Below are 15,626 nucleotides of genomic sequence, written 5' to 3'. Positions count from 1 at the left end.
ATATAAAACCTAAGGACTTTCCTGGCCTTGTCAAGACTTTTCTGATTTTATTTTAGCTATTCTTAGATGAAGCAGAAAATTGTGCAATAGTTAGACTAGAATTTAACTTACTTTGACTAGCTTTAATTTAGCTTTATACAACTAGATAGTTTTAGCCTGAAGAAATTATACCATATACTGTAAACATCTGAAAAAGCCGAAGTTTTGAGTGTGACAGCTGTTAGATAGAGCCCTCAGAATAGCCATCAGAGTTCTCTTCTGAGTATATGACTTCAAGTCAATGACTATTTCTCCCGTTCACAGGAATAACTTGGTTTACAGGACAGTTTGCTAGGAAAGGTGTATAGCTGAAGCTGTTGTGATGCTTGAATTTTGCTAGAGCACACATGTTCAGCAGACATGGCTGACAACGCTTTAAATCGTGGCTCTTGCTGAAATTAAATCACAAAACTGCACCACTGTTGATATGTCCAGCCAAAAATACTGCAGGGTGGGGCTTCTGGGCAGATCTGACTTTTTCAATCCCTCCTCTTCCTCACCCGATCTTTGAGAAATTCTTTTCTTGTGTTTGTAGGGCAGCTGCAAGTGGCTAAACATAGTGAAATTCCCTGATATTGAAAAGAGAAATAGAAGAAGACAGGGTTCCTGTGGGAGGAGGGCAGGTGGCAATGGGCAAAGACAGAGTTTACTTTGATAGATTTTTCACAACCATGAAGGACTGAGCAGGAGAGCAGGAAATAATTGTCTTCGCTCTGAGCAGATGGGTTAAATCATATTGTCTTGCTCTCACATTTCTCAATTTGTCAGCTAGGAAAACAAAATCCTGGACAGCACTGATAGCCTTGTAATGCCAACCCAAGCCAAAAGGCACACTGAGGAATATTTGCTACATGCACAAGAGTGCACTGTGCCAGAAGCACAACACATGCATCCTCCCTGCCCCAGGCACACACAGCAATGGATTTCTTCTGGTAAGATCTGAGAGGAAGGACTGGTGATGTAGGACACCTGAAGCAGATTAAATGGCAGTGCAAGAAGGAGTTTCTAAGTATATTATGACCCATTTTCTTACAGAATTTTTAAAAATACTTGTTTTGAACAAGGTTATTTCATATTTCATGAGATTTCCCTACTCAGCTTTCCCCAAAGAACTCTATGCTAGCTAATAATGCAGGACTGACACAGATGTCTTGGGAGGTAACCTGAGCTGATAGACCAGAGGTTTTCATGCAGGCTCCTTCCTTTACCCTTGGACAGCTGTAACCCACATGGGCAATCCTGCACCACTTCTGCAGCCTGACAAGTGAACACCTGTTTGGTCTCTGGCTGTAGAGGACTTGAGAGCTGCCGGGTGTCCCCTTTAGATCTCATTAACTCTTGGTTCTTAGGAAATTAATGAGTGTAAATAAAAGAGATATAGTACAGACTGTCCACCAAGGGGTTTATTTTTCAATGTCCAAGAACTTCAGCAGCAAAGGAAGCTCCTCTATTCAGAGAGACAAATGCACTTTTCATACTTCATTCATTTTCTTCCTGACTTTACTCCTTTCAGTGAAATACATCACACCCATCATTCCAGGCAGGCTACCTACATCTCTATGCAGCATAAGGCTACAGAGTATTTGAACGCCATCGTAGGTGTAGCAAGGCTTTAAGGATGCGTAGTATCTCACAAAATATATCCTAGGCCATGTCTTCAAATCTGCAGAAACCATCTCCTTTGGCAAGAACAACTCCCTGATTCTTTCAAATTATATTGCTGGCCCCAATAACAGAGAACCTTATACCCTATGATATGTTGATGAGGTCTTGTTTTATACTGGTGTTTTCTTAGATTTTTCTTCATTTTAGGAATTAATAGCAGTTTAGTAATTGTCATTAATCACTAACATATGAAGCTGTTCTTACTTCCTTCCATGTCTTGTCTTCTGGGGAAAAAAGTAGTTTGCAGTAAAAATTTTTAGCATTTACCTTGATCCTTTCTTTCTGTCTTTGTAATGCAATGGACAGCACAGGAAATCTGGCACCAAGAGAGAGGGTGTTTATCTAGCTTTAGAGAGCTGAAATCAATTCTGCCCCAGTGTGGCAGTCAGGTAATAAAATCCTCCTGGACCTGCAGCTACAACATTGGAGGTTTTGCACAATTCTTAACCTTATCTTTGGGAACTCTGTTTTACTCATTGTACTTCTGCTGAAGCCCTTTGATCAAGGTATGCCATGATTCAAAGCTATCCAGTGCATAGTAGGGCATCCTGGGAGCATTTCTGTATGTGGCTGTATTGTGATATGTCGCTATAACATACTGAACCACCCAAACCAGCTCTTACTGGCAGTTGTAAATTTATGGCTAAGACTACATCTCCTTTTATGTTCTTTAGTAAGGTGAGCTGTGAAGGTAAAGCAGATTACAGGTAGAATAGATATCTTCAGCTTACTTACCGGACATGTGACCCTGGAAGTACATGACTGGTGGACAATCTGTATAACTTCTGTATGCCAAGCATCTCAGAGGAGACCTTTCTGTTAAGTATATCTGAAGCTGACTTTAAATTGTGACTGTAGGAGCTGTGGATTAGGCTCTTCTTACTTATTCTGCCTAGTTCTTCTCTGCTGATAAGCAGAAGCTTTATAAACTGCCCTGAAAGAATTGTCTAAACTCAAATGGATAATGACAGTCAGGAATCTTTACACAGAACTCAAACCTAAGCTTGTAGTTTGGGTGTAATTTTAATTGAGGATGTAATCTTTTCAGAATTCTTTTAAAATGATGCTGTTTTCATAATCTCAAGCCTTTCTATTCTCATCTGTAAAGTTTTTTGTGATGCAGAAAGCACATCCCAATAAGTTTAGTTTCAACAAATTGTTCTTGTCTTTTGTTTCCTGAGAACAGGGAGGAAAACATTCCTATAGGAATCACAGTTTTAAGGTAGTGAATGTGATCATCTATACATGGTCCAAAAGTATGGATGATGGTTTTAAACTTTATTTTGATTTAGAAAGAAAACCTTTCAAAGCCACTGAAACAGCTTTTGAAAATGCAGCTTGGTTATAACAGCAACTGGAAAACTCTTAAACTATTAAAGCTATTTTTATTTTTTTTTTTCCTGTGATAAGAAATGCATACAGGTACGCTGGATACACTTTGAGTTTGATTTGAGTACAGGAAAGCAAAGGCATTACTTTCTCCTCTGGGCAGGAAACAAACTATGCCTATCTGCCACAAACGTAACACAACACTGACCTTTGATTTTGGCATCTTCTTTCAGCAGCTGAGTCTCTTTTCCTGTTGCTAGAGTTGTTTCTTGTTTCTTTTCCCACATACCAATTATAATAACTTCCTGCACTCCACCATGTTGTCAAATTGACTAATGTTTTTCTGAGTAGCTGCCCAGTAGGGATACCTGTTTTGAACATCTCAGATCCTAAAGTGCTCCAAGTCACTCTCAAAACACAGCTGGAGTTCGTAGCTATCCTAAATAAAGACATTGGAATAGAGTGCAATCCGAAATATATGTGAGTGAACAAAAGAAGATAAGGTGAAATTCTCCAGATGGTCATACCACACAGGCTGTGAATTACAATATTTACAAGGTTATTGCACTAAATCTTGATGTTCAGCCTTCATAATTTTAAGTTTTTGTATCTGCCATGCAGACAACCAGTAAAGAAAATTATAAAACCACTTTAATTTTATTTAAAAGTGTCATCTTCCTCTTGCTATGTATGTGGCAATAAACCAGAAGTTATTCTGATGGCATTATTAGCCATAAGCATCACAAACTGACACATTTCCTAGTATGCTCAGCATTATAATGAACTTTAATACACTGCACATTGACATTCAACCACTATAAAAATATTTTCATTACAGGACATTTTGTTGTGCCTTCAGTCATGTAGAAATCTAACAAAGAACAATCTATAGTCTTGTTTTATTCTAAAATGTCAGTTTCTATTCATAAACATCAATAAAAAGTATTTGTCATAATAGCATTTGGAAGCAACAAAAAATAAGCCAATCTGTGCTTCAGGATGTTGTCATCAATAAATAATCCCTTAAAGAACACACTGAACACACGGTATACTATACATTTGCTCTTTATTTGAAGATATGCTAAATTTACTTTAAGACCAACATTTGCTGTTTCTCAAGACTCACAAAAATTGTTCGCATAAAAAAAATGCATTTGCATTATTTAGGCTAATTGATATAGCAAAGCTCCAAAAAGACATCTTAGTCTTGGTTTTCTTTTTCGTCATCTAATAGAGTTCTGTTTCATCTTTCACAATGGCATGGTAAGTTCAGTGGTTTATGTGGAAGAAGCATTTTGAAGCAAAACAGAGATTTCTTTGTTCAGTGTAAATGTTGGGTTTATTCTACAGCCAGATGCCTTGAACTGGTGTAGTAACAAACTGAGCTGTGCAGGGAGTTCATGCCCTAATCACAGTGCAATAATGGGATGATCACTATATCTAAATTAGACACTAAAGTAATATCTGTTGTTAAGTTGAAAAGCATACATTTGGTTTTTTGTTGTTTTTTGTTTTGTTTTTAAATTTACTAATTCATCCTTTAAAATAAGCTTGAAGTTTAAGCAAGAAAAGGTAAAAGTAACCATTTTACGTTGCCTTCTTGAGAATACTGACAAGTACAAACAAATTCCGTGAAATAGAAGGGGATTGCCTTTAAAAAAATAATTTAATTACTACTTACAAACACTAATTTCACAGGCATCTAGAGAGTTATGTCAAGAAAATATTGTACTACATAGTGTACAGTGAGAAGCTGAAGAAGGTGATGTTAATGAAAAGACTTTCCTGTAATGAATATTTGTAAAGAACAAGGTTCCTGTGGAGGGAATGGGCATGAAAGTAAGAAATGGGACAGTAATTCACCTGGATAGGCCAGAAAGAACTGTGCTGGGAGTGGGAATATGGAGGACAGAAACAAAAAGGAATGGGATCATCATTATGTTTTCTTCCTTAAATCTTTATTCTTATACTACCAACAGTTTGTTTCAAAACACTTCCTTTTCCCATCCTGCTACTTCAAAGGGAGGTGTTAATCAGCTACTGCTGTCAGATGAGGTTTAGATTGGATATTAGGGAAGATTTCTTTACCAAAAGGGTTATCAAGCATTAAAACAGGCTGTCCAGTGAAGTGTTGAGTCACCATCCCTGCAGGTATTTAAAAGACATGTAGATGTGGCACTCAGGGACATGATTTACTGATGGACTTTGCAATGCAACATGAACAGTTGGACTTGGTGATCTTAAAGATCTTTTCCAACAAAACCAATTCTATAATTCTGTGATTTTCAGTAACGCCAAACAGTTTTCCCACCTTCTTGGCTGCTCTCAGGGACTAGAGCATTAAACTATCTCCAAGAACATCAAATATTTCCTGCATCAGTTGCAGTGAAATTAAATTCTGTCATCATGTCTGTACAGCTAGAAGTTCCCTTCTCTCATCCTTTCTACTATCTCCATGCACAGATTTTCATTTTGGGATTCCCCTAAGAAGGTTCCATTTATTTAGGGAATTTCAATGGCAGATCTTATTAAAACCCTGCAAATGCATATATGTTCCAGTGATTAGATCTTCACTATCCTCAAACGCTAAGGATGCATTAATACCAGCACATTTAATGTGCCTACAACTGTTCTCTGGCACTTGAACTCACTAGTAGTGCCCAGTCTATGTTTCATATTCTCCAAGACAGGTGCCTGCATGTCAAGAATGGTCTCCCGGCTGCATTTGCTCTTAAATTGTAAGCAGGACAGTGATAGTTGGCATGAGTCAAAAGCCTGCCATAGAGTATTCTAACAGTTTATTGGTAAATAGAATCAAGTTCCACTGTCTGGGAACCTTCCCAAAGTACCCACTGACTTTTTTACAGTACTGTATTGATTTTGGATGAAAAGACTGCTCTCTATAGAATCTGCATTGATTTTTTCTCCTTTCCTATTTCTTTCTTTCTCTTTCTCTTTCTCTTTCTCTTTCTCTTTCTCTTTCTCTTTCTCTTTCTCTTTCTCTTTCTCTTTCTCTTTCTCTTTCTTTCTCTCTCTCTCTTTTCTTTCCCCCTTGCCAGTTCCAATCTTTACATTTTGCCTGAAGTTAAATCAGATTTACCAGTTCATTTTCTAGTTCTCTCCCGGACTACTTTAAGATTGATGTCCTATTTGAACCTTTCCATCCTTCTGATTTTAGCTGGATGTTAGCAATTTCATATTTGATTACCTTTAGAGTTCTTGGCTGAATATCATCTCTTCATGCCAGTTTCTTATTAATCTCTTTATTGGTTTATCTTAATAGCCATTTACTGACACTTTAACTTCAGAAAGTTCCTTAGACTGTTCCCCATTAAAAAAAAAAAAAAAAAAAAATTAGAAGAGAAAAGATAAAAACATTGTGGAGATGCATTAAGAAAACAAAATACAGTATATTTTTCACATTTTTATTTTATTTGTTTGGGGGTTTTTTTGTGTGGGGAGGGTTTTTTTGGGTTTCTTGTTTTGTTTTGTTTTGATTTGGTTTGGTTTGGGGTTTTTGCCTGTTTTTTTGTTTTTTTGTAACAATCCCCTAATACTCAGCTGTTTACTAGCTTTTAGCCTTTCAGGTAGGTATTCTACATAAACTTTGCTTCACATATGCATACGGTTTTTAATATTCTATACTGCCTGCCTGAGAGAATTTAGACATATTAACTCTCTTCAGTTTCTTTCTGACTTCCATTGTAACTATTTTATTAATATATATGTAGTTTTTCTTTCTGACATTAAACGTTATTGTTGTGGATTTCTGTAGCTCTTTTTAGCATGCAAAGTTTTTTAATTCTATTCTTTTTTTTCAAAAGAGATCTATTTAGGTACTTTGCTGGATGTTTACCACTAAGTAAGGCACTGCAACACCTTACTCTAAGGAACCCAGCAGGAATTTCACATAAGTAAAACTCCATTAAACCCTTTGAACCCTTAGACTCAGGGTTCAAAACGTGGATTTCCTCTACAATGGATAAAGGAATAATTTTTTGTGAAAATGGTGATAAAGACAATGATGCTGTTTATTATTTATAAAGGAGCTTGGCATTCAGGCAGACTTCAGCTCTTGACCTTCTTTACCTTGTGGGATTTCAAACTTCTATGTCTCCCAAGCTAGCAGAATATCTTCATCATGAAGTTGTCATAGTGTGTTCTACTCTGTGTCTCTGAGAGAAGCATTTACAAAACTACTGGAGATAGACAAGCAAACAAAAGTATGCATGTCTATAGCGAAGACAGCCCACTGGGATTCAGTTCTGCTTCATGTTCTTTTTATACATTTAGATGCTGCAAGGTTTAGACCCTTATGAGGCACTCCTTTTATAGATAAAAATTCTCTATGCTTCTGACCTATCACAGGGACTTCTGATGTCTGAACAGCAGAAACATCTCACCGTATCCATCTGTCGTATGTTCCCAAAGAATTAGCTTTAAAGCTTTCAGATATTAACAATTCAACTTAGTCTTTAATAATTTGTAATAAAATTGCTTCAAACTATTTCACAGCTAAGAAACTTCGGGCTGATATCTTTTCTATTAAAAACTTGTGCATTCTGAAGACATTGCATAAAGAGCATATTTGGCCCATTCTGGTTTTCTTCTCCTGGAGATGACACCTATAATTTTACTAGAATTCAATGAATCAAGCTAAGGCACCTACAAACTGCCTTGCAACAACAGATCTTATAATGAGGATAGGAACATATTTTGCAGTGATAAAAAAAGACAGACCAATTACAGTGAGCCTTAACCGTTATAGATAAATTAAACAGATTTTATAAGTTCTAATCTAATGATTGTTATCACCCTGTCATTTTTTTATCTCATGTCTGCTAAAATAGTATTCTTCAGTTGATAATGTCCCAACTTTCATAGACAGCTATAATATAAAACATAATAGCAGTAACAGCAATTGTTGCTATAAATGCAAATCTAGTACTAATACAAGATGCTAAATTCATTACTTATACAATATTTCAGTACTAAGAATAAGAGACTCACTGCATGGTATAACAGAATGTCATTTTATTGCTGATGTAATAATAAATTAAGAATATGTTTCATAGGTCATAAAGTCCTACCTCTGCCAATCAAAGATTGTTCCCTATGGAAAATTGTGTATTTTTTCCTGTCCAATTTAAATTACTTAAGTTCTTGAAAGATTTTCTTAATTACCACAGAAACAGTTCCAAAAGAGATGCTGATCAAACAGTAAGGTAAACTGCATTCCCTAATCAAATATAGTTCAACAGGCAATAACAAAACATTCTTCATGAAGGCTTCATTTGGCTCAGTTAAAAGAGTCCAATGTTAAGTACCTAAATAGCAGGATCATAGAATCAAAGAACAGTTGAGGTTGGAAGGGACCTCTGGACACCATGGAGTCCCTGCTCAGAGCAAGATCTACTAGAGCAAGTTGCCCAGGTCTGTGTCCTCTCAGGTTCTGAATATCTTGAGAGATGCAGACTCCACAACTTCTCTGGGCAACCTCTTCCAGTTGTTTATTCTTATGTTCAGATGAAATTTTCTGGTTTTCAATTTGTGTCCATTGCCTCTTATCCTGTCAGTCGCTATCACTGAGAATAATCTGGCTCCCACTTCTTCATTCCCTCCCCTCAGATATTTATAGACATTGCTAAGGTATGCACCCCCTTGCCGGGCCCCCTAGCCTTCTCTTCTTCAGACTGAACTGTCCCAGCTCTCTCAGACACTCCTTGTATGAAAGGTGTTTCAGTCCCTTAACCGTCTTTGTGGTCCTGCACTGGACTCTCTCCAGCATGTCCATGACTGTCTTGTGCTATAGAGCCCAGAACAGGACATACTCATTAGTGCTGAGCAGAAGAGAAGAATCACCTCCCTGAACCTGCTAGCAGTGCTTTTCCCATTGCTGCTTAGGATGCTCTTGCACTTCTTTGTTGTGGTGGTACACTTCTGGTTCATGGTCAAGTTATTATTTTTTGCAAAGCTAATTTGCAAAATTATCAGTGTTTACTGGTGTGTGGATTTATTCCTCTCCAGGCACAGAAGTTGGCACTTCCCTTTATTCAACTTCATGGGGTTCCTCTTGGCCCATTTCTTCAGCTTGTTGAGGTCCTTCTGAATGGTGATGCAATCCTTTGGTCTTTCCGCCACTCCTTGCCATTTTGTATCATCTGCAAACTTGCTGAAGGTGAATAAAAAGGGAGATTTTAAAATATGAGGAACATCGATTGATTTAGCAAGGGCCTGCTGAAAGTTTACACACTTTTTTTATGTCAGTTTTAATGAAGTAGGCATGATTTGAGCAAATATATTCCTGGGGGCTTAGATCCTTGAATAACTGTAATCCAAATAAGCCACTGCTTGCCAAAGATCAGGATGTAACTGTAGAATCCTACTAATACAACTTCATGTGAACACAGAAATTTCTCTCTCTAGTCTAAAAAGTAGGATTCAATTTCCTGGACAAATAGTCATCTTCCATTTTCAGACATCCAATTGTCCAATGTGTTCTCATGCAGCTGGCAGATATGCTACACAGTATCAGCCACAAGAGATTATTCTAGAAAGAAGAAGAGATATTTCTAGAAAGGCAAACAGAAATCAATTGGGATGCTGTAGCATATCTAGATTGGCACTAAGTACAAATACACAGGCAATTAAATCCTGTTTCAGGGATCCAAAGTATCTCAGATTCCATGGTAGGTTAGCTGGTATTTTCTCAAATCAGTCTTGAACTATGCTCTTAAGCACTGCTTGACTGATTTGAGGAATAGAATTTAAATCCCCAAAGTTTCCTGCAGAAAAGAGAAAATAAATTTAAAACCTCAGCATGGTGTTTCATGAAACACTTCAAGGAATTTAACCTTCAGCTTGGAAAAAGGGGTCTGAGTTCTAATCTTCAAATGTCTTTTGGTAAAATGAAGTAGACAGAAACTAGTTGGCTTCTTCTGTTAGTGGGTTACAGAGGCGTGTTCCTATTTGTTATATGTCTCTTACTCAGTGAATCACAAATTCTGTTCTGGGACCCTGGTGTAAGAAGAAAGTGATGAAATAGGTAAGTATTGAGTGCTCTGAAACAAGTTTTTTTTATATGGTTGTAGACAAGCCTTTCTTCTAGGAAGTTAAACACAGAAACTGTACTTCCTTTATGGTAAGAAAGGCATTAAAGCCAAGTCTGCCTCTGTCTCTGGATGTAACTAGAAATCCAAGGACTAAGGCTTTCTGAAAGACAGTGAGAGAGCTTTTTGTTGTGGGGTAGGTTGTTCTTGGCTGGCCAGCCAGTGCCTACCAGGTAACCCTGTCACTCCTCCATCAACAGGACAGGTGGAGAAAATACAATTGCCAGTTCATGGGTTCATGGGCTGAGATACCAATTACTGTTATGGGCAAAACACACTTGACTTGAGAAAATTAATTTAATTTATGGCCAGTTATTTGTAATGTAGTGAGATTGTAAATGTAATGTAGTGAGAAGTAAAAACAAAACAAACAAAAAAGATAACCCCGCCCCCCTTTCTTCCCAGGCTCAACTTTATTCCTAACTCTTCTACCTCCTCCCCCTAAGCAACTCAGGGGGATGGGGAATAGGGGTTGCGGTCAGTTTGTAACACTTCATCTCATCTGCTCCTTCCTCCTCATGCTATTCCATTGCTGAAGCATGGTACCCCTCCCATGAGATAGGGTCCTTCATGAACTGCTCCAGCATTGGTCCTTCAGGAACTGCTCCAGTGTGGATCCCTCCCATGGGCTGCAGCCCTTCAGAAACAGCCTGCTCCAGCGTGGGTCCCTTCCATGGGTGCAGCCCTTCAGGAAGAGACTGCTCCAGCGTGGGTCCCCCATGGGGTCACGTTGCATCCTGCAGCAAACCTGTTCCAGCCCGGGCTCCTCTCTTCACGGGGCCACGTGTCCTGCCAGAAGTCTGCTCCAGTGCGGGCTTCCCACAGGGTCACATCCTTCTTCAGGCATCCCCTTGCTCCAGCATGGAGTCCTCCATGTGCTGCAGGTGGAGATCTGCTCCATCATGGACCTCTGTGTGCTGCAGAGGCACAGCTTGCCTCATCATGGGCTGCACCACAGGCTGCGGGGGAATCTCTGCTCCAGTGCCTGGAGTACCTCCTCCCCTCCTTCTGCACTGACCTGGGTGTCTGCAGGATTGGTTCTCTCACAGATTCTTACTCCTCTCTCCCAACTTCTGTGAAATGTATGTTACCCTTTCTTAAATATGTTATCACGGCGGCACTACCAGTGTCACCAGTGAGCTCAGATTTGGCTGTCAGAGGGTCTGTCCTGGAGCTGGCTGGAACTGGTTGTGTCCAACATGGGGGCAACTTCTGGTGTTTTGTCACAGAAGCCACCCCTGCAACCTGTCCTGCTACCAAAACCTTGTCACGTAATTGATTTTTAATCAATCCCAATGTAGAAGTGGGTGCCTGCTTGTATATTAAAAATCTTAAACCACTCCGGTTAAGAAAATAACAATAATTTTCATAGTATGGGTCATTTATTTAGCCTAACATACACCTTCCTTTTTTGCCCTGTAGGAATAGAAATTCAGCTGTTGACATAATGTAGCCCAAAAATTTATCTGATCTTACCTAAGTCATAGAATTTTGTTAGCACTGGCAAAGAAACGAGTCAAGCTTGGACATTGTTCATAAATGAACACTTTTCTCTAAGGCAAACTATCAATTGATTGTCACAGGGAAACAAGCCTTATTTTAATACAAATGATCTAGTCTTGTACAGGCTATCTCCTCTGTTCATACAGAGACTGTTCTTCCTCATACCTTTCAGGATGTGTTCTGTTCTATTTATTACACACCTCAACAATAAAAATGTTTGTTATTAAAGCAAACCATAAAGGAGATGTATGAAGCCTGGAAAGAGAGCAAGCACATTTTATGGCACTACTTTGAACACATCCTCTGCAAATGAATCAAGTTGGAAAGCTATTTGAATACTGTTTGTACTAAGTCTCTAAACCAGCAACACGAACATGTTTTATTTTCATTTCAGCTGTAATAGCAGTAGTAATAGCTTCAGTGTAATTCTGTTAACCTTACTATATTTCAGGATAACTAAATTAGAAGTTGATTTACATGCATAATTAATTTGTTTATATTTGAATACTGCTCTTGTCACATTACGTATTAATGAAATAGTAAGCTAAGGAGTAGCCTAATGACTTTGCCTACTGTATGTCTTTCTTTCAGAGTGAAATAATAATTTTATTAATACTGTGTGTGTACAGGGCCACACATAAGCTTTGGTTTGAAATTCAGTTCTGGGAGTCTCCAAACCTTGAGGAAAACTACGTTTGAATGGTAAATATAAGCAAGATGTCAGGACAATTGCAAATGCAAGTGCAGCTGCAAATATGTCTAGTTAAAATGTCTGAAGTTCTAATGTGTTTTTTGCTTATGTAATACATGGCTTCTAGCTATAGACCTTAATAAAAATATTACTGAGTTTTACTTTCATGAGGTCAAGTGAAGAAATAAATTCCTGTCCTTGAGTTCAAAGTGAATGGGATTTTAAATCTGAATATGGGAGTAGAGGGACCAGCAGTATAAAACATTGGGGATAGAGCATCTTTTACCCTAGAAAGGGACATGAAATCCTCAGGCCACTTACCAGTGTCCAGGTGCAGAGACAAACAAGGCAGAAAGGTGAACAGAACAGATCCAGGTAACACTGTGCAGTTACTTTGTCAGACATGTGATGATGACAAAGAAATTACACAGAAGTAAACTAAACAAAATTGGTTGCTTCTTGGACATCACCATTGCTTGTGAAAATAGTCAGGTGTCATTAGTGAGGCCATCAAAGAGGTAATTAAAAGAGCTGAATAGAGACTTGACTAGTCATTTACAATCAGGACATTTTCAACAATACTGAACCCACCCAAATAAAAAGCTTCATAAAATCAGAAGCCAAATTATGCAACCAGAGAAGACACAAAGCACGATAGTTGATTAAAGTCATTTGTCTCACGTATGGTGATGGAATTGTTAAATGCACCTGGAGAGTTCACTTAGAATGGAAATTAACTGAGGCAGAGGAGGAAGAGGAAGAATTAACGCTCATATTTACAGCCCTATAGAGCTAAAAAAAGCACTGCTTCTACTTTTGTCACCTCCTGTATGCTGAAGAACGCCTCTCAAACCTCGGTCAGAGAATCTCTTTAACAATATACATGTTTTACTTTAGACATTCTAAGTAATATTAAAGCTACAATCTTCACTGATGTGTTATATCAGCATTGATTATCATCACTACTAGGATTTTTTGTCTTATTTAGAGTTGAATTTTCTAAAATCTTTTTCAAGCCACTGACTTTTTATTCCTTTCTCTGTCAAAAGCCTTTCTTTTTCCACCTCAACTTTTGCTCCATATGTTTAAGCACCCACAGTCTTTGATCCAGTTGACTCCTTCAACCTTTTTTTTCTCATAAATTACTGTATTAGCTTATTAGCTATGCGGCCAAAGTCTTTCTTGCAGTTCTCTGGATCATTTTAGAACTATGTTGAGATTTTGTTAATGAATTGTAGAAGGGTGGATACCATAAGAATGCATGGTATTCCACCAAAAGACTTACCGACACTGTGAAGCAAGATAATTTCAGTTTTGTACTTTTGTAAGGTTTTCTATGGCAAGTTTTACCAAACATTGCACTTAAATTACATGGGGAGACAGCGATCTAGCATAATCACTAAATAATTCGATTCCTTTTCAGGTCTAAACATCTAGTTGTGCAACTTTTTTAGCTGTGTTGCTCCTCATTATTTATTGACCTTGCAATCTGTTATCTATACATTTGACCATAATGATTTTGGTATCATTGTCTTTGGTATCATTGTCATACTTATTAAAAAGATTTACTGAATAAGTAGAGGGCACTTAACTGGAAATACTTATGAATGCTCCCTTGTAACACCTATAGCTTTAGATCCTTCAATAAGTAATTTTAAACATATATTATTTATACCCTCCGAATTTCAAATTCTGTAAGTGTCATTTTGTGCTAGCTCAGATACCATAGAGATGCTGAAATATTCTACACCACAATAGTAGCTCTTATTAATTAGAGCTATATGACTTAGAAAAGGGACAGCAAATATCTTGGATGATATTTAAACCTTCCAGTAGTGGCACAGAAGATGGTAATTTTAGTCTCTACATATTTTTGGCAGACACACAGATTAATCATATAAGAAATTCCTTGGGTTTGTCATCAGGTTGTCCCCTTTTTAGTTAATGTTCTTTCTAATATTTTTCAGTAATGGAAAAACTTACTAGTGCCCTAATCTTTAGAAATTCTTCATTTTTTACAGACTCATTAATAGTGATAAGAATGATGTGAATAATTTCCAGACTAAAGCTTTTAGGACTTTTGGGAATACATTTTATGGGATCACCTCATTTAAAAATTATTGTAATGTGGTTGTGTTCTCTCACACTTTTTTTTCAAGGTACAATGCTTTCAGACAGGCTTCTTCGGTCCAGGAAGGAAAAGTTAAATATTTTCTAAAGTACCATGTATTGCTTATTTGATCATCTACGATTTACACCTAGAAAAAGCCTTGACAAATCCAATGGTGTTGATAATCAAATATGAGTTAATGTGGAACAGTGTGGATTCCAGATGTGATGAGTTCAGAGAAAAAAAAAAAAACAAAACAAAACAACAAACCCACCTTTTATTGTCTCATACTCTAAACTCACCACAGAATATTCTCATTGGTGGAGGGAGACCTGTGCTCCCAAATCACCTTTCATTAAGGAATATGTCTTCTTCTTATGATGGTTATGAGTTAGTGGGTTTGAGCTCCAGATTTTTTGGGTCCTTCTTCCCAAATGCCCAGGCTGAAGACTATCTCTTGAAATTATGTTTTGTTTGAATTCAGAGCCCTCTTCTGCCATGATGCTCATCCTAGGGAAAAGTAGGACAAGGGTGGAAAGAAGGCAACCAGTGTGGTGATCAACTTCATGGATTTGTCTTTTCAAATTCTCTGTTGCCTTAAGCAGCATAACTACACAGACTACAATTTCTGCTCCCTGATTTTTTGTTTCAAGCTTGTGTATTTCTGGTCCCTGCCTGCTTTCCAGAAGAAACAATGTGCTGTAGTCCAGTTGTTTTTCTCTTGTAAGAGAAGATACAAAGGGAGACATGTTGAAAAGTGGCTACAGAGGTATCACTTCAAGGTAGAGAAAGGCAAAACCAAAAGTGGAGTGCCCAACTGCTGCAAGTATGTGTCTTGCTCTGGTAACTTCATGTGTGAGCAAGCAAATCAAACAAGTTACTACATTTAAATGAATTTTAAGAGATGCAGTAGTTACCTATGCATGCTTCTAGCTTATCCTACTTGTGAAATAAAATATGAGCTTAGACTACCCTCATCATGTTTCAAAAGTTATTAAAAGTTGAAGTTAACTTATTCACTTTAGTTTATCAGGTTGGGAATACATTCATGATTAGTGGATTGACAACAATTCAGTCTTTGGACCACATGAACATGAGTTTCAAAAAGATAACATTCTGAAACAAATGGGAAATATTTCAGTAGTTCAGAATCTACTCTGTTATACCTCCATCCTGTACC

The sequence above is a fragment of the Strigops habroptila genome, chromosome 3 (assembly GCF_004027225.2).
Source record: "Strigops habroptila isolate Jane chromosome 3, bStrHab1.2.pri, whole genome shotgun sequence".
NCBI classification, from domain to species: Eukaryota; Metazoa; Chordata; class Aves; order Psittaciformes; family Psittacidae; genus Strigops; species Strigops habroptila.
The sequence above is the reverse complement of the archived record's forward strand: the minus strand, read 5'-3'. Positions refer to the sequence as shown.